This window comes from Rana temporaria, chromosome 5 (assembly GCF_905171775.1).
Source record: "Rana temporaria chromosome 5, aRanTem1.1, whole genome shotgun sequence".
NCBI lineage: Eukaryota > Metazoa > Chordata > Amphibia > Anura > Ranidae > Rana > Rana temporaria.
In genome coordinates this window covers 257,138,483-257,162,537 of record NC_053493.1, presented here as the reverse complement: position 1 = coordinate 257,162,537, position 24,055 = coordinate 257,138,483, and the positions used below count along the sequence as shown (strand labels likewise).

At 43.5% G+C, this 24,055-nt stretch overlaps 1 protein-coding gene across 5 annotated transcripts in view; it reads left to right on the top strand.

Annotated features, from left to right (window-relative positions):
* The window catches only part of ATXN1 (ataxin 1), a 403,695-nt gene that overhangs the window by 128,990 nt on the left and 250,650 nt on the right, over positions 1-24,055 (top strand). For all 5 annotated transcript variants that reach the window (XM_040353759.1, XM_040353760.1, XM_040353756.1 and 2 more), the window contains exon 2: positions 21,020-21,112. The gene's annotated coding sequence lies outside the window, so the exon portion shown is untranslated. The remainder of the gene's footprint in view (positions 1-21,019; positions 21,113-24,055) is intronic.

Sequence of the window (24,055 nt, the reverse complement as noted above, 5' to 3'; positions counted from 1 at the left end):
CAGGCAATAGTTTATGGGGCCACACCATACTGTATACACACACATACAGTATACACACACAGTATACACACTGGAGAGCAGATGAGTATTGCAGCACAAGCTATTTTTTTATTATTATTATTTTTACCCTGCTATGCTTAGCTATGGGATTTATCATTTTAAAAGGAAACTGAAGTTCTGCTATGACCTTGCTTGGTGGTAGAATCTACAGTATATCAAGCATAAAAATAAAAACATGCATACATATTTTCCATATAATAGAAATTGAGAAAAAGTACCTTTGTGATAATAAGGGACTTTAAAGTGTTACTAAACCCAGGACCCTGCAATTATTATATCTGGTCTCCCACAGTACACAGGACATGGTAATGCAATTATTTTAATTAAACATAAACTGCTAAATACCTTTTCCCATCAGCAGTATATAGCAGTCTTGTGACTTCTATCAGTGTCTGGTTAAATCTTGTAGGAGAAGTTTCCATTCTACTATGACTGTCCTGTGAGGCCCTGTGCTGATTAGATGCACCCCCCCCAACACAAAAACTCTCTAGCAATACACACCAAACTGGGCATGTGCAGAGTGCCTCCAAGGCTCTGTACTATCAAAAGATAGATTGGGGGCAGTAAAAGAAGGGGAGGATCAGAGAAGACAGATCAAAAAGCCTTTTTACGCAATGCAGAGGTTTAACGCCTTAGGTTCCACAGTGAGTATAACAAGCATGCTTTACTGCATATATAGACTGATTTTACTGTTGTGGGTTTAGTAACACTTTAAATGTGCTCACAGAAAACGTCCAAGTTTCCTGTGGGCACCAAAAACATCTAAATATTGCCTTTAGTAAAAACAGATACATTAAGCAGCAGATGAATTAAAATAGAAAAGTAAAATAGAATTTAAAAGGAAACATTGCTTTATGCAGTACAAAAAAAAGTGTAATTCTATATTAAAATGTAAAAAAGAAAACCATAATTTGTTTGTCATATTTGTGTATGGGCACGGTGTGTCACAAAAAAGAGCAAAACCTTCACTGGATTATTGCTGGCTGTTGCTCTGTAGTAATAAATTATCATCAAAATAACTGTGCCGTAATGTTGCTCGAGATGACTGGAAAAAGGGCCTTCCCTAAAGCACTTGTATGTCATCTGCTTTTCAGAGCTAATTACATTGGTAATTCCCTCTTGGTATTTCCTTGTCTTACTTCCTGATGAGTTATTTAACACAATTTTTATTTTTTTTTCTCCTAAAAATTGAGTACTTCATAATAAATGGATGCTTTTTAGGATCCGTGAAACAAAGTCTTATGCCGCGTACACACGGTCGGAATTTCCAACAACAAATAATCGATGTGAGCTTGTTGTTGGAAAATCTGACTGTGTGTATGCTCCATCGGACATTTGCTGTCAGAATTTCCGACAACAAATGTTTGAGAGCTGGTTTTCAATTATTCCGTCATCGTCTGTAGCCAATTCCGATGCACAAAAATCCTACACATGCTCGGAATCATCGAACTTAATTTTTCTCGGCTCGTCGTAGTGTTGTTCGTGACTGCGTTCTTGACGTTCGGAATTTTTAACAACATTTGTGTGACCGTGTGTATGCAAGACAAGTTTGAGTGAACTGGGACGTTATAAGCAAATAACAAGTGAGCAAGTCTTGTGTTAGCTGGTGGAGTCTGAAGTGGTTAAAAAAAAAAAGAGTGAACAATCCGTCAAAAAAAAAATCCATGGTTTTTATGTCGGAATGTCCGATCGCGTGTACGCGGAATTAGGCTTTATTCACACCTGAGTGTAGTGATTTACTAGTGATTTTCGTTTTTTTTTTATCGTTTTTACAGCGTTTTAAAAGAGTTTAAGAAGCGTATTACAAGTGTTTTACAGCTTCAGATGTTTTTGTTTAGCCAATAGAAGCACTAGGGGGAGGAGAGGGACAGGAAATTCGAGATGGAGAGCCTCTGTTTGAACAGAGTACGAGCGATAAAATGCTCGTAAAATGCTCAAGTCAGACGTTTCTATTGAAGTCTATGGGGCTAAAAACGCTTGTAATCTGCCAAAAAGTAGCTTTTGTACTTTTCTGAGTGACAGGCGTTTTGCTTCAGGCGACAGAACGCTCAGATGTGAATAGGGGCCATTGAAATGAATGGGATTTGGCTTGTTGACCGGTTTAGAGCAGAAAATCGCTCAGGTGTAAATGGAGCCTAACAAAAAAATATTATACCCTATAATATATTGCACGCACAAAATATCTATATGTATATTTATGTGTATATACAGTATATGCATAAATACACTACAGAATATTTAACACATTAATTTTGTACTGTATACACACACATATACCTGTGCATGTAAAAATATATATATAAAAATATACACACACACATATATATATATTTTTTACATACACGGTGTGTGTAAATCATCCATGTGTGCGTACAGTATAATTTGTCGTATATTCTGCAGTCCGATGGCGCCTGGACATATGTTCCATGAATATAGACATGAAGATGCTCTGCCTTGTAATATAATATGTGTCTATGTGGCCCTTTGCCTCATGTATAGGTTTTCTGTTTCTGGGTATTGCTGGGTATGGTATGATTAACCACTCTTACAGTACAAATTGCAATTGTTGTTAAGTACATAATTGCAGCTGCAGATTCTGTATTGAAGCCAAGTATCTGTTAGACAGACACAGTGGCTGTCAATACCATACGTCACATGCATTAACAGGAGTGTTTTGTATTTAGCTGTTATGCTGATTAGATATAGGCACTTTTCACAGCTGTCAGCGGTTGTATCGAATTTTGAGGTAAAGTTTTACTTTTTTTTTCCTGAGGCATTCAAGTTCACACATAAACTGTTTTAAGAGTTTGTGTTTGGATAGGTATTTTTAAAAAGTTTGTCTGGTATATATATATTTTTGGGGGATAAGGTACGTATGTGTAATGGTGAGTATGTCGTTAACTGCAGGTGGGTGTTTCTGCTAAAAATCATCTCTGTGGTGTCTCCTCTTCAGCCACAGGATGCTGTTGTTGCTACTGAGAAAAGTTGCACCACCTGCCTGCCTTATTCTGCCCTCTCAGCCATTCACAGAACTCATATTACTACATTTTTACAATGCATTACATTCTATTCAGTTGAATGACAGGACCTCCTCAACCCATTCATAGAACACAGTGCATTGTAGGAATGTAGTAGTATGAACAATATGAATATGAGGGGGCAGAATGGGGTTGGGCATTGGTGCAACTTTTCTCTGTAGCAGCAGGCTACACACCCTTGGAAGACAGACGCTCCAGGGATGGTTGGATTTTAACAGAAGCAGCCATCTGCAGTTAATGTGTAGCACACCGTTACGCACAGCTAATGTGTTTGATGCTGTATCCTCCTTACAAAAAAATACTAAGCTTTAAAGGGGTTGTAAAGACAAAAATATTTTCCTCTTAAATTAAAGTCTGACAGTAGTTGATAAAGTAAAAAGTAATGGTTTGCATTATAACTAGTTTGATACCTGTTGAAATCTGTTTTATTCACCTCTGTCACTCCTGAATCTGTATTCTCACTGACTTCCTGGTTTGCGGTGCGCATTCATTCTTGCTACATCACGGCCTAATGGGAACTACAGTTCCCATTAGGCTTAGCCTCCATGCCTGGGAGGGATAAGAGAGCATCTTCACGCAGGGCTGTAGTCATAGGGAGGGGGTGAGCACATTCTGCTTTCCACCATGCAAAACGGCTCAGATGCTGGTGGAAAGCAAGAAGAGGAGTGACAGAAAATGGCATTTTCAAACCTGGATTACTGTATTTTGGTGGTCAAAAGGAAAAACAAGGTAAGTGATATTTAAATGCTCTAGCTTACAGCAATCAATTGATCTAATAAAAAACGAACCTTTAGTGTTCCTCTGGAATTAGACACAAATACAGAGAACACAATGCGGTTTACACCCTGGCATTAAGAAGCACAGAACGCCAATTTAGTAGAGTTCTTTAGAGTTATTACAATTGAGTTGGCCTCTTCATGCTCTTATCAGAACTTTAGCACATGCTAGAGTACCAATTTTCAACCAGGACTCCTTGAAACCCCAGGGATCCCTCAGATGTTGCTTGAGATTTCTTAATCAGCGGCTAATTGATCTCCTATTTGTTGGTGCTTGCATAGATCCAGGGCCAACACATTGCACTAGAAATGTAAGAGTACCTGTTCTAAATATTGGGCTAGATTCAGTAAGAAGTTACGTTGGCGTATCTGTTGATACGCCGCGTAACTTCTAGGATGCGCTGGCGTATCTTTTTTCTGTATTCAGAAAGCAAAATTTTGCTAAGATGCTACCGACGTAAGTCTCTTACGCCGTCGTATCTTAGGGTACATATTTACGCTGGCCGCTAAGTGGCGCTTCCGTTGATTTCGGCGTAGAATATGCAAATGAGCTAGATACGCCGATTCAGAAACGTACGTGCGCCCGGCGGATTTTTTTACGTCGTTTACGTAAGGCTTTTTCCGGCGTAAGGTTACTCCTGCTATATGAGGAGTATCCAGTGTTAAGTATGGAATGTCGGGACAGCGTCGAATTTTGCGTTGTTTACGTTGTTTGCGTAATTTGTTCGCGAATAGGACTTTGCGTAAATTACGTTCACGTCGAAAGCATTGACTATTTGCGACGTGATTAGGAGCATGCGCACTGGGATACATTCACGAACGGCGCATGCGCCGTTTGTTAGAGACATCATTTACGTGGGGTCATGTTTTATTTGCATAAAACACGCCCACCTCTTCACAATTTGAATTCGGCGCGCTTACGCCAGCAGATTTACGCTACACCGCCCTAACTTAGGGCGCAGGTTCTTTGTGAATCCAGCCCCAGCCTCACTAAGTTACTCCCAAGAGTTATGGATAACCCTGATTAAGAACCCCTTAAAGTGTTACTAAACCCAGTACCTTGTATTCACTATGTCTGGTTTCTCATACTACACAGAACGTGGAAATGCAATCGTTTTCGTTAATATAGACTGCTAAATACCTTTTTTCATCAGCAGTTAGAGCAGTCTTGTGACTTATATCAGTGTCTGATTAAAGCTTGTAGGAGGAGTCATTCTACTCTGGCTGTCCAATAAAGCTGCAGGACCCTTGACCCTCTTTCTGGACAGTGCTGATTGGCCCTGTGCTGATCACATGCACTCTCCCAAGTAAAAATTTAAATACACACCAAACTGAGCATGTGCAGCATGTCCCCTAGCCTATATTCTATCAGGAGACTGTGGAAGAAGGGGAGGGACAGAGAAGACAGGATCAAACAACCTTTTTACACAATGCAGAGGATTAACCCCTTGGGTTACACAATGAATATAACAATTATGCTTTACTGCACATACCGACTGATTTTACTGTTGTGGGTATAGTAAGGCCTCGTACACACGATAGGTTAAACAGAGGACAACGGTCTGATGGACCGTTTTCATCGGTCAAAACCGATCGTGTGTAGGCCCCATAGGTTATTTAACCATCGGTTAAAAAAAAGCCAACTTGTTTTCAATTTAACCAATGGATTCCTAACTGATAGGACAAAACCGATCGTTAGTAGGCACAACCATCAGTTAAAAATCCACGCATGCTCAGAATCAAGTAGACGCATGCTTGGAAGCATTGAACTTTGTTTTTTTCAGCACGTCGTTGTGTTTTACGTCACCGCGCTCTGACACAATCGTTTTTTTAACAGATGGTGTGTAGGCGCGACTGACCATCAGTCAGCTTCATCGGTTAACTGATGAAAACGGTCCATCGGTCCGTTCTCATCAGATGGATTGATCGTGTGTACGTGGCATAACACTTTAATTAAAGTGGAGTTCCACCCATAAATATAACATTACATCAGTAGTTTTAAAAAAAAAAGCACCTAGGTGCTTAATGCTTCCTATCTACACCAAACAGACTCCTGGGTTGTTGCTAGGCAGAATAGTTAATCTTCCCACTTCCTGCACCTAGGTGCTTAATGCTTCCTATCTACACCACACAGACTCCTGGGAATGTAGTGGGTGTAACTTTCCAGGAGTCTGTGCACTCCCCAGTCTCGAAGAATCATGTGACTTGGACAGCACAGGTGCTGAAACCTGATCTGACACTGCTTGTGCAGCACTGACCATGTGCGAGATCTGCAAGGCTGAAATCCAGGAAGTCATACAGTCTGGCTTCATGATGCCCACACTTAAGATGGTCCCAGTCAATTTCTATTTTATAAAGTGTCTAAATGCTGTAACAACCTAACAAAACGGACCTTAGTTTACAGACTAACTTTACTAGAATACATTGAGCTTGTGTATTACAGGGGTATTTATATTTAAAAAGTGAAATTGTGGCCGGAACTCCGCTTTAAGGATTAAAGTTTCCACTAAAAAGTTATATTTTTATTAATGAAATGCTCCCATCTCATAAGACAATAGAAATTCCCAATGTAATAAGAAAAAAGGCCTTAGTTAAGAATGATTTGTATCATTAGTGTTCACCATCTCGAAGGCCAGTCCATTCCTAACCCTTGTCTATGTTACCTGATGATTTTTAGCACAGAATTAAAAAGTAGTACGCACCTCAAAATTTTCATGCTTTGTATGGTTATTTACTAGACTACAAACAGACGTCTGAAGGCTGTACACTACCATTAGGAGCTATTAAGATTTCACAGAACCGAGAATGCCAGCCTTAGTATTGTAAAGAATTATACATAATTACTTTATCGCCTCAATGGGTCAGAAATAGTATGAAATTGTATGCAGCACTTGACATTTTCCCTTTTCAAGTTGCTCCTGCTGGGTTTTTAACCACACGACAATTGTGTTTGATAGTGTGACAGCAAGACATTTTAAAATAATCCTTTGGTCAATTTGTGAAGTAAAGAAAATGTTTAGTGAAAGCTGCTGTGACAAATGGCTTTTAGTAAGAAAGGGATAAAAAAAATGTAAGTATTAATTGTTACACCCCTTCTGTCAAACAAGCTTAGTAAAGTGCATAAAACAATCTGGGTTTTTGTCCACTCTAAAATAGGAAAATCCTCATTTGCCCTGCATTTGTGAAAATTTCCATTTGTGGTTGCAGTCTGTTGTCACTTAAAACCAGGCATGACTACAATCCTGTCCAAAAATTTATGGAACTGATGCCATGAACTAGTTCACATAAAGATCACTAATTTATTTTTTCCAAATATTGATGTAATTTATTTTTATAAATATGCAGGGCCAATCCTAGGGTCACAGACGCCTGGGTGCAGAAATATTTCTGGTGCCCCCACATGGGCGTGGTCATCTTTACTGACTCCTCCCCTTTACAAATGTTTCTATGACAACGACTCAAACACAGAGATGCTCCCCTAAGAAGTCTTCATTAGTGTCCCCCATCAGAGTCCCCCCCCAGCAGGTGTCCCCCATCAGAGCCCCCGACAGCAGGTGTCCCCCATCAGAGTCCCCGACAGCAGGTGTCCCCCATCAGAGCCCCCCCACAGCAGGTGTCCCCCATCAGAGCCCCCGACAGCAGGTGTCCCCCATCAGAGCCCCCCACAGCAGGTGTCCCCCATCAGAGCCCCCACAGCAGGTGTCCCCATCAGAGCCCCCCACATCAGGTGTCCCCATATATTAGTACTTGTCCAATAGATCCCTGTAGCTTGGGCGCGCTGGGAGCAGAAGCACATTACAGGGGGGCAGGGCATATGTGGCATCTTTGGTTACTTGGAGGGTGGCACTCGAAGAGCATTTCTGGGAGTGTACGGGATGATTGGCAGCAGCTCCGGCCAACCCAAAAGCCTCTCATCACACTGCCTATGGGAGAAGAGCCGACCCAGAGGGTGGGGCAGACAGGAGACTGCTCCATGCACACTGGACAGAATTAATTAGTGGAGCCTAGTACCGGAACAGGTTCCGGTACTAGGCTCCGCTGTGGTACCCAGCCCGGATTTCGGGTATACACTCTTGTCAGTTGCCAGCGGAGAGAGCAAGTGGGATGGGGAACTGCAGCACCATCTACATGCGCTCTACCTCTGGACACAGACAAGGAGTAGGGGAGCACTTTGGAGCTTTGGCGCCCCCACCTCGGCGGCGCCTGGGTGCAGAGCACCCCGTGCACCCTGCCTAGGATCGGCCCTGTAAATATGTTATTTGTGTTTTGTTAGTATCAGTCAATACTTGCCACCTATGTGGATTCAAAACTACAATAGTTAAAGTGGTTCTAAATTCATACAATTATTTACCTTCATGCATTGCCTGCATTAAAGTCGTTCTATTGGCAGAAGTTTTCTTATTTATCTTAATGCATTCTATGCATTAAGATGAAAAAAACTTCACTGTGCAGCAGCACCCTTAATACTTACCTGAGCTCCATCGTGATCCAGTGATGTAGCACGAGAGCCTCAGCTGTCTGAAACTCTCCCTCCTGATTGGCTGAGAAACAGCAGCAGGCGCCATCAGTCAAAGTCAGTGAGCCAGGGAAAGAGAGATGAGACGGGGCAGAGCCGCGGCTCAGTGTCTAAATGGGCTCACAGAGCCTCGGCTCGGGTGCCCCTATATGAAGCTGCTTTCTGTGGGGGCAGGAGGGAGGGGCCCGGAGAGCTAACGAGGAGCCCAAGAAGAGGAGAGTCTGGGCTGCTCTGTGCAAAACCAACTACACAGAGCAGGTAAGTATGACATGTTTATTATTTTTATACCAAAAAAACAAGACTTTAATATCACTTTAAGGTAAAAAATGTCTCAATAGCCATATTGCCCCCTCATCCCCTCAAATGCTTAACTGAGTACTAATTTGATCCAGTGCTTTGTCTGTCTGTAGCAGCTCTCTTCTCTCTCCCTGCATTTACAGGACAGAGAGGCAGCAGCGGGAGCCATTGGTTCCTGCTGCTGTCACTCAAATCCTGTAAGCACAGAGCAGGGGTCAGGGCCAAGCTGTACTAGAGTGTGTCTACGGACGCACACAGCCCGGATTGGGAGCAAGCCTGTCAGTCTATCCCCATAGAAAGCGACATGCTATGGTGGCAATTATAAACGAATATATGTGGCGCTTACCCAATGAGCAATATAAATTGATAAATCTTCAAATAAATACAGTGCAAATTAAAAAATAACAGTGCAAATAATATATTGCATTTTTTCACATACAGTGACGTAATCTTCATGCACCATAAAGGTGCCACAGTATATAAAGTGACAATTCAATAAATTTGAAACATTTTTGGGACCTTTCACATTTATACAGCGATCAGTTCTATAAAAATGCACTGATTACTGTGTAAATGTCACTGGCAGGGAAGGGGTTAAACACTAGGGGGCGATCAAGGGGTTAATTGTGTTACCTAGGGAGTGATTCTAACTGTAGGGGGAGGGGACTCACAAGGGGAGGAGACCAATCGGTGTTCCTCTGTACTAGGAACACACCATCCGTCTCCTCTCAAATGACAGGACGTGGATGTGTGTGTTTACACACACACATCCACGGTCCTGCTCTGTTATCCGGCAATCACTGGTGCCCGCCGGGTGCCCGCAATCAGGCAGGCTCTTTTACTACATAGTTGAAGGTAAATCTAAAGGAAGTTGAATAAGAAAATTGTATAATGTATGGCCAGTTCAAGTCTTCACATTCTGAAATCTGAGTGCCTATGTTCAAGGGCACCATGGGAATAAAAAGTATGAAATGCTAGTCATACAATCACTGAAACTTTAAAACATTTTAGCAAGAACAATTTACCATTTTTGTGAGTAATAACACGCTTTTGTGGAATTTTCTTGTGATGCAATCAGATTTCGGTTCTGGTTTTATAAAATAACTCAATAAAATAATGTTTTGCTGCTATCACACTTTTTAATTTAAAATGCTCAGAAATAATTGACTCTCCCAATTAGGGTTTCTTCCATTAAGATAATTTTATATACATTGTCTCTCCTTTTTTTTTTTTTTACACGGCACAAGCTACTTTTAGTATGATTAGAGTTACAGGTATTACTTAACTGGATTGAAATGTGTGTAAACACTTAGGGCCAAATCCACAGAAGAGATACTCCGGCGTAAGCCGTCGTATCTCTGGTTCTAACTTTGGAACTGATCCTCAGAAGCAGTTTTCCTAAGTTAGGCAGAAGATCCGACATCTGTAAGGGACTTACACTGCCGGATCTTAGGATGCAGTACCGCATCCGCCACTGGGGGCATTTCGAGTCGAAATGCCTCTGCTAGTATGCAAATTAGCACTTAGGGCGATCCTCAAAGCTTTTGTGCCTAGTTTTTTCGCCGTAAGTGTTAGTTTGCCTGGTGTAAAACTAGGGCTGCTTTTACAAAGTGTAAAGTTAGTCACACCTTGTAAAGGCCCATTCAAGCGACGGCATTTGGTATGCATTCCCGAGGGAGAACTCCACGGCAATTTGTAAATTCCAAACCGGCATGGGTTCCCCCCCAGGAGCATACCAGGCCCGTAGGTCTGTTATGGGTTGTAAGGAGACCCCCCCTCCGCCGAAAAATTGACGTAGGGGGTCCCCCTACAATCCATACCAGACCCGTATCCAAAGCACGCTACCCGGCCGGTCAGGAATGGGAGTGGGGACGAGCGAGCGTCCCCCCCCCTCCTGAGCCGTGCCAGGCCGCATGCCCTCAACATGGGGGGGTTGGGTGCTCTGGGGCAGGGGGGCGCACTGCGGCCCCCCCACCCCAGAGCACCCTGTCCCCATGTTGATGAGGACAGGACCTCTTCCCGACAACCCTTGCCATTGGTTGTCGGGGTATGCGGGCGGAGGCTTATCGGAATCTGGGAGTCCCCTTTAATAAGGGGACCCCCAGATACCGGCCCCCCACCCTAAGTGAATGGATATGGGGTACATCGTACCCCTATCCATTCACCTGTAGGCAAAAAGTAAAAGTTAATAAACACACAACACAAGGCTTTTTAAAATATTTTATTATTCTGCTCCGGATGCCCCCCCTGTCTTCGTTATTAGCTCAATTACCAGGGGGGGCTTCTTCTTCTTCCACTCTCCGGGGGTCTTCTCCGCTCTCCGGGGGGGGTTTCTTCTTCCGCTCTCCGGGGGGGGCTTCTCCGCTCTCCGGTGGGCTTCTTCCATCTTCTCCCCTCTTCCGCTCTTGACTCGGCGAACCCCGGTTCTTCTGCAGCTCTCCGGTGCCTTCTTCTTCAGCGCTGGCTGCCTGCTATGTTTGTGTGTTAGCTCAATTAGTAACAGGCAGCCGGCGCGGTCTTCTGTGACGTCATCTTCTCTTCTGTTCTTCTCCCCTCTTCCGATGTTGCCTCGTCGCCTGTTGTCGCTGTAATGATGGAAGCGCGCCTTGCATCACATTTATATAGGCATCACCGTCCCATCATGCTCCGGTAGGTACCCACGTGGTGGGTGCACGTGGGTAGGCACCCACCACGTGGGTACCTGCCGGAGCATGATGGGACGGTGATGCCTATATAAATGGGATGCAAGGCGCGCTTCCATCATTACAGCGACAACAGGCGACGAGGCAACATCGGAAGAAAGGAAGAGAAGACCCTGACGCCACAGAAGACCGCGCCGGCTGCCTGTTACTAATTGAGCTAACACACAAACATAGCAGGCAGCCAGCGCTGAAGAAGAAGGCACCGGAGAGCTGCAGAAGAACCGGGGTTCGCCGAGTCAAGAGCGGAAGAGGGGAGAAGATGGAAGAAGCCCACCGGAGAGCGGAGAAGCCCCCCCCCCCGGAGAGCGGAAGAAGAAACCCCCCCCGGAGAGCGGAGAAGACCCCCGGAGAGTGGAAGAAGAAGCCCCCCCTGGTAATTGAGCTAATAACGAAGACAGGGGGGGCATCCGGAGCAGAATAATAAAATATTTTAAAAAGCCTTGTGTTGTGTGTTTATTAACTTTTACTTTTTGCCTACAGGTGAATGGATAGGGGTACGATGTACCCCATATCCATTCACTTAGGGTGGGGGGCCGGTATCTGGGGGCCCCCTTATTAAAGGGGACTCCCAGATTCCGATAAGCCTCCGCCCGCATACCCCGACAACCAATGGCAAGGGTTGTCGGGAAGAGGTCCTGTCCTCATCAACATGGGGACAGGGTGCTCTGGGGTGGGGGGGCCCGCAGTGCGCCCCCCTGCCCCAGAGCACCCAACCCCCCCATGTTGAGGGCATGCGGCCTGGCACGGCTCAGGAGGGGGGGGGACGCTCGCTCGTCCCCACTCCCATTCCTGACCGGCCGGGTAGCGTGCTTTGGATACGGGTCTGGTATGGATTGTAGGGGGACCCCCTACGTCGATTTTGCGGCGGAGGGGGGTCTCCTTACAACCCATAACAGACCTAAGGGCCTGGTATGCTCCTGGGGGGGGAACCCATGCCGTTTTTTTCGTTGAAAATTGGCATGGAGTTCTCCCTCTCAGGAATGCATGCCGAGCGACGCTGTCATTTTTTTTGTACATTATTTGTTTTCCCGGCGCGTCTTTTTTTCACCCGTCGCAACTTTAGTGTCCCGTCGCAATCCACAAAGCCGCCCGGCGTCAATTACGTTTCGCGCGATGCACGTCGGGAAAATGACGTCACACGCATGCGCAGTACGGCCGGCGCGGGAGCGCGCCTCATTTAAATTGTAAACGCCCCCCGGAGAGGAGGAACGCCTTACGACGGCGGCACTTAACTTACACGGCTTGAAATTTTTACGTAAGTGCTTTGTGGATCAGGCACTTAGGTAAAAACTTTAAGTCAGTGTAACTTAACTGCTGAAAGTTAAGTTACGCCGCCTGGCTGAGGATTTTGCCCTTAATGGCTAGCCTAAGCGTTATGTTATGTGTTATGGTAGTATAAAACATGAATATTTTTTGTGCTCAGAAGATTTCCAGGTTAGAGTAGAATATGCACTAACTTTTGATAAATAATAGGTCATGTAGATGAGATTCTGGATTTTTGTAAACATTTTAGGGTTATATTTGTATACAAACTGCAGCCCTTTGCTTCCCTCTATTGGGCTCTTATCGGGGCACTATTCTTCCTACTGACACCAACAATGGGGGCATAATTCTTACGACTGACACCAACAATGGAGCACTATCCCACTGTTACCAATAATGGGCCCACTTACTCCTACTGACACCAATGTTGAGGCACTATTCCTCCTACTGACATCAATGATGGGCCACTATTCCTCCCACTGACACCAAAGATGGGACACTATTCCTCCTACTGACATCAATGATGGGACACTATTCCTCCTCCTGACATCAATGATGGGACACTATTCCTCCTCCTGACATCAATGATGGGACACTATTCCTCCTGACATCAATGATGGGACACTATTCCTCCTCCTGACAACAATGATGGGACACTATTCCTCCTGACATCAATGATGGGACACTATTCCTCCTCCTGACATCAATGATGGGACACTATTCCTCCTCCTGACATCAATGATGGGACACTATTCCTCCTGACATCAATGATGGGACACTATTCCTCCTCTTGACATCAATGATGGACCACTATTCCTCCCACTGACATCAATGATGGGACACTATTCCTCCTACTGACACCAACGATGGGACACTATTACTCCTACTGACATCAATGATGGGACACTATTCCTCCTACTGACATCAATGATGGGACACTATTCCTCCTACTGACATCAATGATGGGACACTATTCCTTCCACCGATACCAATAATGGGGCACTATTTCTCCCATTGACACCAATGATGGGGCACTATTCCTCCTACTGACATCCATGATGAGACACTATTTATCCCAATAAAGATGTGGCATTGTTTACTTCCACTGACACCAATGATGGGACATTTTCTACTCCCACTGGTTACAGTCCGGCCTCCCCCCTAAAATCTGAAGGACAGTAAACTGGACCCTTGTTTAGAAAGTTTGGAGACTCCTGTCTTAAAGCATGTGTACTCAACCTGTGGCCCTCTAGCTGTTGCAGAACTACAAGTCCCATCATGCAGTCATGCTTGTAACTGTCAGCCTTACAATGCATCATAGGACTTGTAGTTCTGCAACAGCTGGAGGGCCACAGGTTGAGCACTCTGTCTTAAAGCCCCTTAGAAAACACTACCCTTCTACAGGCATGCACTACACCAACCTCTGCATGACATTTCTTGGTAAGAAATAGCAACTTGTAGTCTACATTGGAAGACAGGGTGACAACACTGGAGCAAAACTGGTAAATTGGTAAAGAGCGTCACTTTACAACAGGAAGAGCTTGAGCATGGATCTTCGAGGCAGGATCACTAAGTATTATTTTTATGAAAAATTAGCTTTCAGCTTACTTTAACATGTTAACGTGTATACAACATGTGTTTTTAGTAATTGGATTAACATGTATGTTGAATAAAGACTTTCATAAAAGAAAGGACATTACTAAAAATTAGTATTCAAGCAAAACATGCCCAGATACATGGCATAGCTCCATACCTCTACCTCCTGATTTTCACAAACTATTTGGGTGCTGGCTCCTTACAGCTCATCTCTGCTCCAACAAGGAATATTGAATGATAGGAGTCACACTGTTGTAAATTTGTCTGGCTGCTTTGTTTCATAGTCCATAAAAACGTTTCATACGTATTGTCTCCACCCAAAGAATCCCGCCCATAGTCAAATGACGTCCACAGATGGGATCTCCCATCCTGGGTGGACGTCATATTACGTCCTGGGCTTCCCGGCCATCTAGGGGGCGCACGCAGGAATCGCTTGGGACCCGGTGCACGTGCCCGGCGGCCGCGATGTCCGCCGGGCACCCGCGATTGCCCGCTATCACGGCAGGACCGTGGATCTATGTGTGTAAACACACAGATCCATGTCCTGTCAGATGTTAGGAGACCGATGTGTGTTCCCAGTACAGCTCCCCTTGTGAGTCCCCTCCCCCTACAGTTAGAATTACTCCCTAGGGAACATATTTAACCCCTTCAGCAACCCATAGTGTTAACCCTTTCCCCGCCAGTCACATTTACGCAGTAATCAGTGCAGTTTTATAGCACTTATCGCTGTATAAATGTGAATGGCCCCAAAAATGTGTCAAAAGTGTCCGATATGTCCGGTGTATGTAACGGTCACAATAAAAATTGCAGATCACCACCATTACTAGTAAAAAAAATAAAAATGCAATAAATCTATCCCCTATTTTGTAGACGCTATAACTTTTGGGCAAACCAATCAATATACCCTTATTGCAATTTTTTTTTTTTTATAAAAAATATGTAGAATAATACATATCGGCCTAAACTAAGGACATTTTTTTCTTTTTTTAATTGTGATATTTATTAAATCAAAAAGCAAAAAATATTGTGTTTTTTTCAAAATTGTCGCTCTTCTTTTGTTTATAGCACAAAAAATTAAAACCGCAGAGGTGATCAAATATCACCAAAAGAAAGCTCTATTTGTGGGGAAAAAAGGATGTCAATTTTGTTTGGGAGCCACGTCGCACAACTGCGCAATTGTCATTCAAACTGCGACAGCACTGAAAACTAAAAATTGGTCTGGGCAGGAAGGGGGTGAAAATGCCCTGTATTGAAGCGGTTAAGCAATGAAATGTTTTTTTTTTTTTTTTATAATTTAGCCATTGAAGAGTTGAATAGGTTGTGTTGTCTAGTGCACGGACTCAGATACAATGGCAATCTTTCTAGACATACACAGTCTCTGAGAATTGCTTTATGTCTGGAATAGCATTATGGGAATGTTATGGCTCTACTGACATACAACATCACCCTTTTCGATGGTTTATTTGCTGTGGAAATGCAACGAGACATTCAAAATCAGCATACGTAATGCACGTTGCCTTGGTGATAAATTTATTTGCAGAGATGTATGTCTTTTCAGCACATACCACAATTATGTCCTATCTTTTGCAATTATTTAACCCCATACCTTGTGGACGGAATAGAATGTTTTTTAAAAAGATTTACATGTAACGGCACAATATTGTGTAACATTTTACCATGGCGGTACTTTTTGTAACCCTCGATGATAATAATCATCATAATAGCAATAATAATCCACATGTGGTCCTAATGGTTATTGACAAAATGGCAGCGTAAGGTTATCAAAAAATATTTATCAACAGGGAGAAACATTTCACTTTGTTTTTCCAAAATTTCATTTTTTATAACGTCATGCAATTTATCAAGGTGTATAACAGCAGGTTCGATATGGATATTTTTTTTTTTTTTTTTTTCTAAGCTTGTATTGCAATTTCTTAATTCTTCATATCCTGCCGTAAAATGTTACCACTCTGTAGTTTCAAATGACATTTTATTTTTTTAGCTATAAATAAATGTAATTTTTTTTATACTTTTGACTAACATTTTTATAATAATGTATAGTTTTTCATTGTATTTGCAGGGATAAGCTGGTTTTACAGTTTAACGAGGTGCTTTATGCGCTGAAGTGTTTAAAGTGAAGTTCCACCCATAAATATAACATTACATCAGCAGTTTTAAAAAAAAATGTCATTAGTCCTTTACGATTTTTTTTTTTTTTTTTAGATGCCCTCAAAGTGTTGTTGCTAGGCAGAATAGTTAATCTTCCCACTTCCTGCACCTAGGTGCTTAATGCTTCCTAACCTACACCGCACAGACTCCTGGGAATGTAGTGGGTGCAACTTTCCAGGAGTCTGTGCACTCCCCAGTCTCAAAGAATCATGTGACTTGGACAGCACAGGTGCTGAAACCTGATCTGACACTGCTTGTGCAGCACTGAGCATGTGCGAGATCTGAAAGGCTGAAATCCAGGAAGTCATACAGTCTGGCTTCATGATGCCCACACTTAAGATGGCCCCAGTCAATTTCTATTTTATAAAGTGTCTAAATGCTGTAACAACCTAACAAAACGGACCTTAGTTTACAGACTAACTTTACTAGAATACATTAAGCTTGTGTATTACAGGGGTATTTATATTTAAAAAGTGAAATTGTGGCCGGAACTCCGCTTTAAGTGTGTGTTTGTAGGAAAATAAAACCTGTCAGCCCCAAAATAACACTGTTTATTGTCATTTGTTAATAACTACAATTGCCCTAGATGCCCTCTAAATTTAAGAGCTTTCCATTTCTCCCAGTGGCAAAAATGGCACTTCCACTATGTAAAATTACATTTTTTCCAAGAATGGCAGACAAAAATGGTCCAAATCTCTATGCGGTCTTATCTCAAATCAGTGCTGAGCTGCACATCTCCAACATGTAGCCACATACAGTAGGTCTGTTCATACTGCAGTTGGATGCTGTTTTTTTATTTAACCACTTCCCGCCCGGCCTATGGCCGATTTACGTCCGGGAAGTGGTTATGAAATCCTGACAGGACGTTCTAGAACGTCCTGCAGGATTTCATGCCGCGCGCGCCCGTGGGGGCGCGCATCGCGGCGATCGGTGATGCGGGGTGTCAGTCTGACACCCTGCATCTCCGATCTCGGTAAAGAGCCTCCGGCGGAGACTCTTTACCACGTGATCAGCCGTGTCCAACCACGGCTGATCACGATGTAAACAGGAAGAGCCGCCGATGGCTCTTCCTCACTCGCGTCTGACAGACGCGAGTAGAGGATAGCCGATCTGCGGCTCTCCTGACAGGGGGGGTTAGCGCTGATTGTTTATCAGCGCAGCCCCCCCTCGGATCGCCACACTGGACCACCAGGGATGCCCACCCTGGAGCACCAGGGTGGGAAAAAAAAAAAAAAAAAGCCAAAAAAAAAAAAAAAAGTCTAAAAAAAAAAAAAAAAAAAAACCATAAAGAAAAAAGATGCCAGTCAGTGCCCACAAGCAGTGCTGCCACCCCAGTGTCCATCAGCGCCACCCCAGTGTCCATCAGCGCCACCCCAGTGTCCATCAGTGTCACCCCACAGTGCCCATCCATGCCCAGTGCCCACCTAGCAGTGCCCATCTGTGCCACCCATAAGTGCCCATCTGTGCCGCCCATGAGTGCCCATCTGTGCCGCCTATGAGTGCCCAGTGCCGCCCATGAGTGCCCATCAGTGCCGCCTATGTGTGCCCATCAGTGCCGCCTACGTGTGCCCATCAGTGCCGCCTACGTGTGCCCATCAGTGCCGCCTATGTGTGCCCATCAGTGCCGCCTATGTGTGCCCATCAGTGTCGCATACCAGCGCCGCCAATCAGTGCCACCTCATCTGTGCCCGTCAGTACTACCTCATCGATGTCCATCAGTGCCATCTCATCGGTGCCCATTAGTGCCGCCATATCAGTGCCCGTAATTGAAAGAGAAAACTTATTTACAAAAAAATTAACAGAAAAAAATAAAAACGTAATTTTTTTTCCAAATTTTCAGCCTTTTTTTAGTTGTTGCGCAAAAAAAAAAATCGCAGAGGTGATCAAATACCACCAAAAGAAAGCTCTATTTGTGGGGAAAAAAGGACGCCAATTTTGTTTGGGTACAGTGTAGCATGACCGCGCAATTGCCATTCAAAGTGCGACAGTGCTGAAAGCTGAAAATTGGCTTGGGCGGGAAGCTGCGTAAGTACCTGGTATGGAAGTGGTTAAATTGTTGACCCCACTGAGGATTTTCTAGTACCCATGGCCACACAGGAAATAAAGGTCATCTCACCTAAGAGGACACAGTGAGAAATTAAAATGATAGATATTTTAACTCACTCTGCCCTCTGAAAATGTGTTTTCATTCCTGATGCTATCCCCTCTGGAGGGATTCTACAAATTTCCTGTTCTGGTGACCACAAAAATACGAATGGGAAGTTCCCCAGTAGTAACACGAATAGCAACAAAAACCTCTAACTATTCCCCGCGTTATTCAAATCTAAAAACGCTATTTAGTCAAAGTTCCACTTTTATGGTTTAGCTACTTACACCAGCTGTTAAATAATATCTGTAATTCTAAATATTTGACACGATGGCCTAGCTTAAAGCTATGTTCCAGGCAAACAGCTACATACAGTTGAAAACCATATACATTACCTGTTTCCCTGGCCAGAGAGGGGGGAACATTCTCCTCATCTTCCTAGTGATTCTATTCATCCAATTATGATGTTCAAATACCACTGCAGACAGACTAGCCAGATATGTGACCTTAAAGCAGAGCCACCCCAAGCAAAAAATTAAAAGTCTGACTTTAAATTTTAGGACACTTACCGGTCCTGCAATCCAGCGATGTCGGCACCCTAGCTGTTTCTATTGGCTTTCGGGTGCTGCCGCCGCCATTGCCAGTAAGGGAAACTAGCAGTGAAGCCTTGTAGCTTCTCAGCGGTTTCCCTACTTTGCATGCATGAAGCGCGCACTTCCCACGGGGGAAGGATGCAGGGGCCGAACTTCCGAGTGATCTTTTAGAAGTTGGGGATGGGTACCTGTCAATAACAGGTACTTGCTTACCCCCCTCTAAGGTGCCGAATGTGGGACCGGAGGAGGGGGAGGCAGATAAGAAGAGCCTCCACTTTTTGGGTGGAACTCCGCTTAATTCTTTTTTCACTGCAGTTAAGCAATACAACTTGGTCCCTGACCTGCCCCCAAGCCTGGGATTAATCAATAACGGTTCTACAAGGAGAAGAAAGCAACTGTTGAATGCCACATTTAGCAGGGCAGTAGGGCTCTGTCTGACTTACATTACTGACCCTTTCCTTCCTATTGTGATCAATGCTGTACATGGGATTAAAGGAGGCCTGATCTCAATCGTAGAGTAGTTACTTAAACTAGCTGAATGAAGCTAATAGCTATAAAATGAATGTCTTCCAGTGTACCAGTATTTGAGGAATGGCGCTCCCAGGTAAATAAGGCAATACTAATGGAACGACAGGTCTATCAAAATAGGGGTACACTGGACATATTAGCTAAGCTGTGGGGTCCTTGGCTAACAACACTAGGCCTGACTTAATTTTCTTGGACTTCAAATATAATAGTACTGTATAGAATGAAAAAAGAGAGAATGGATAGGTAAAATTTGGGCTGTAGGGGAGGGGTAGAGGGGTATGGGGGGGAGAAGGTAGAGAAGGGAGGTGAAGGGGAGGGAGCCCTCTTTTTCTTTATTTTGTGTTTTTTGTGTTGGTATTATTATTGGTGGTATAAAGTCACTGATGGGGTTCGATTGGAATAAGAACTTAGGGCCAGATTCACATAGAACTGCGGCGGCATAACGTATCGTAGATACGTTACACCGCCGCAAGTTTTCATCGCAAGTGCCTGATCCACAAAGCACTTGCGATGAAAACTACGCCGGCGGCCTCCGGCGCAAGGCGGGCCAATTCAAATGGGCGTGTGCCATTTAAATTAGGCGCGCTCCCGCGATGGACCTACTGCGCATGCTCAGTTTCACAATTCCCGTCGTGCTTTGCGCGCCGTGACGTCATTTTTTCGAACGGCGACGCGCGTAGCGTACTTCCGTATTCCCGGACGTGTTACGCAAACGACGTTAAATTTTAAATTTGGACGCAGGAACGATGGCCTACTTTAGACAGCAATACGATTGCTGACTAAAGTTAGGGCAGGTCAAATAACGACTAAAATTGCGACGGGAAACTTGACTACGGACGACGTAGCGAACGCGAAAATCCGTTGTGGATCCGCAGTAACTGCTAATTTGCATACCCGACGCTGGTTTACGACACGAACTCCACACAGCGGTGGCCGCGGTATTGCACCCTAAGATCCGACAGTGTAAAACAATTACACCTGTCAGATCTTATGGATATCTATGCGTAACTGATTCTATGAATCAGTCGCATAGATAGAAACAGAGATACGACGGCGTATCAGGAGAAACGCCGTTGTATCTCTTTGGTGAATCTGGCCCTTAGAATTTAAAAATATATATTTTGTAAAATCAGTGTTAAATTTGTTGTATGTATGAATATTGTAAAAGTGGTAAATAAGAAAATGTTAAATAAAAAGGTAATGCTAAAAAAAAACAAAAAAAAAAAACCCTAGCTGAATTTAAATATATATTTAAATACTATGTAACTGGATTAAATGTATGCTTGAAGTTCAGTTTTAATGTCCAGGATCTATTGTATGTTCTTCATGCGTTTATATTATTATTATTAATAAATTGTTAATTAAAAATATATTTTTTTTAATTCTGTTTTTCAGTAAAAAAAGGTCAAGAAAGTAGAACTTTATTGGAATATTCAGAGAATAAATTGTGGAACCTAAAGAATGCTGGTGATCAGAATACATAAGATGGTAAGAGGATACCTTCAATTTGATTAAGGTGTAATCGTAACATTCTGCTCATCAGTTAATACCTTGAGCAAATGAAGAGACAACAAGCAAGGCCTTGGTTTATAGATATGATTCACTTACCTTGTTTACAAAAATAAATCATTTTAATAGGGGAGTCTTTTCAAGAAAGCCATGTCACCATTTGTCCTAATCACACTCATTTTGAAACTTCCATGACTGATGACTTAATAGGATTAGCGAATTCAAAGCCTAGCTTATATAAAAGAGACATTATAACTGCAATAATAGTTCAGTAGTTCAATTTACTGAAATAATTATCGCAGACAAAAGGGAACAGTGCTCATAGTTCAAAGATATTGAACTTGGCAAAACGTAACTGAATAATGTGGGGGTTAATGATCAAGGTTCACCTCATGTAAACTTGCCTTTCCTTTGAAAATTCAGGTTTAAGTTCAATGACCATAGATTTGAAATGTCCTTATAATATGGCAGTGTAGGGTTTCATTTACACTTTCTTCGGTTTCAACACACATTAAAGCGCCTACCGCTTCAAAATGCTTTTATGATGTGTTTGTGATGCTTCAGTTGTGCTTTGATGAAGCTTCGGTGATGCTTCGGTGAAGCTTTAGTGATGCTTCGGTGATAATCTTTTGAAGCTTGGCATATGCCCTGTGTGTGTGTGTGTGTGTCGATATCTCATGCTTGCAATTTCTCCAAAATAAAAGGGAAGCTAAACGTGAATTAAAGCCTCTTAAAAGCAAGCTTTGCCATAGAGTTCTATGGAGGCTTTGAAGACGATTTGAAGCCCCACTAAAGCGACATGGGGTATCATTTTTGAAGCAAAGCCGAAGCCAAGCAAAAGCAAGGTGTAAACACGACTGCAAGCTAACCATTTTATTTAGTGACATGGGTTTTGACTGGCATTCAGAGAGCTTTAACAAAGCCCGCATGAAGCCTTGTTTTGAAGCACGTGTAAACTAGTCCTTAGGGCTAGTTTACACATGCTTCAAAACATGGCTTCAGACATGCTTTGTTATAGCTCTCTGAACGCCAGTCAAAGCTCCTGCCACTCAGTTTGCAGTCCTGTTTACACCTTGCTTTTGCTTGGTGCTTAAATGAGGCTTTCAATGAGGCTTTGGTGGAGATATGCCTTTGGTGGGGCTTCAGTGGGGCGTCAAACAGGCTTTGCCATAGACTTCTATGGAGGCTTTGAAGACACTTTGAAGCACCACTAAAGCTACAGTACATGGGGTATAATAAGCAAAAGCAAGGTGTAAACAGGACTGTAAGCTAACCATTTTATTTAGTGACAGGAGCTTTGACTGGCGTTCAGAGAGCTTTAACAAAGCCTGTCCGAAGCCTTGTTTTGAAGCATGTGTAAACTAGCCGTTAATGTGTGTTGAAGCCGAAGCAAGTATAAATGTGCCCCAAAAGTGTTTACTTTGGTGGCACACCAGACCCTCTATAAATCACTTTGTTTTTACTTGGACTGGTAAAATGTCTGGTTGCAGAAATTGTGGACTGGCACAATAAAGTTTTGGGTTGTCAGGATAAGGGGTTATTAGAAAGTATATTTAAGCTGAACTCCAGGAAAATAGCCAAATACACAATTGAAATGCACTTTATATACGTGTACTGTTTTACCAGCTTAAAGCGGAGGTTCACCCTAAAACTATTATATACAGTTACATCCAGCATACTGCTGACATCTACAGTATGCTGGTATTTTTTTTTTCCGCTGTACTTACCCTGTTATAGTTCTTTTCACCCGACTTCCGAGTTCTCACTGTCCCGGGAGTAGGCGTTCCTATTAAGATGCGTAGATGATTGACGTGCGGGTAAGGCGCGTCACGTGTTCCGAAAATAGACGATCTGGGACTCGGCATTATACGGCGCCTGCGCAGTCAGCTCTACACGGCAGGCGCAGGGCAGGGCAGTCAGTGAGCGGTATGGCAGGGCAGGGCAGTCAGTGAGCGGTAGGGCAGGGCAGTCAGTGAGCGATATGGCAAGGAAGGGCAGTCAGTGAGTGGTAGGGCAGGGCAGACATTAAGCGGTAGGACAGGGCAGTCAGTGAGCAGTAGGGCAGTTATTGAGCAGTAGGGCTGGGCAGTCAGTGTGCAGGTTGATCCATCAGTCACTTACTACATTTGCCGGGCTGGTATATGACTAGATAACAAATGGAAAAAGAAAATATGGACAGCCACACTCCAAAATACCTTGATGGTTATCTTTATTTAAAAAGGTAAAAATGCACTTCAAGTCACAGCACACCACACGGGAGTAAAACAGCTGATGCGTTTTGCACTATAAATTAGTGCTTAATCGCTATGCTATGATTAACCACTTAAGGACCGCCTCCTGCACATTTACGTTGGCAGAATGGCACGGCTGGGCACAGGCACGTGCCTGTACGTCCCCTTTAAGTGCCCAGCCTTGGGTAACCGCAACCCGGTCCGAAGCTCCGTGACCGCGGCCGCGGGACCCGATCGCCGCCGGTGTCCTGCGATCGTTCACAGAAGCTAAAGAACGGGGAGAGGTGAGTGTAAACACACCTTCCCCGTTCTTCACCGTGGCAATGTCACTGATTGTCTGTTTCCTGATATAGGGACATCCAGCCCCGCCCCCCTACAGTTAGAAACACATATGAGGTCACACATAACCGCTACAGCGCCCCCTAGTGGTTAACTCCTAAATTGCAATTGTCATTTTCACAGTAAACAATGCATTTTTATAGCACGTTTTGCTGTGAAAATGACAATGGTCCCAAAAATGTGTCAAAATTGTCCGCCATAATGCCGCAGTCACGAAAAAAATCGCTGATCGCCGCCATTAGTAGTAAAAAAATTAATATTAATAAAAATGCCATAAAACTATCCCCTATTTTGTAAACGCTATAAATTTTGTGCAAACCAATCGTTAGACGCTTATTGAATTTTTTTTATC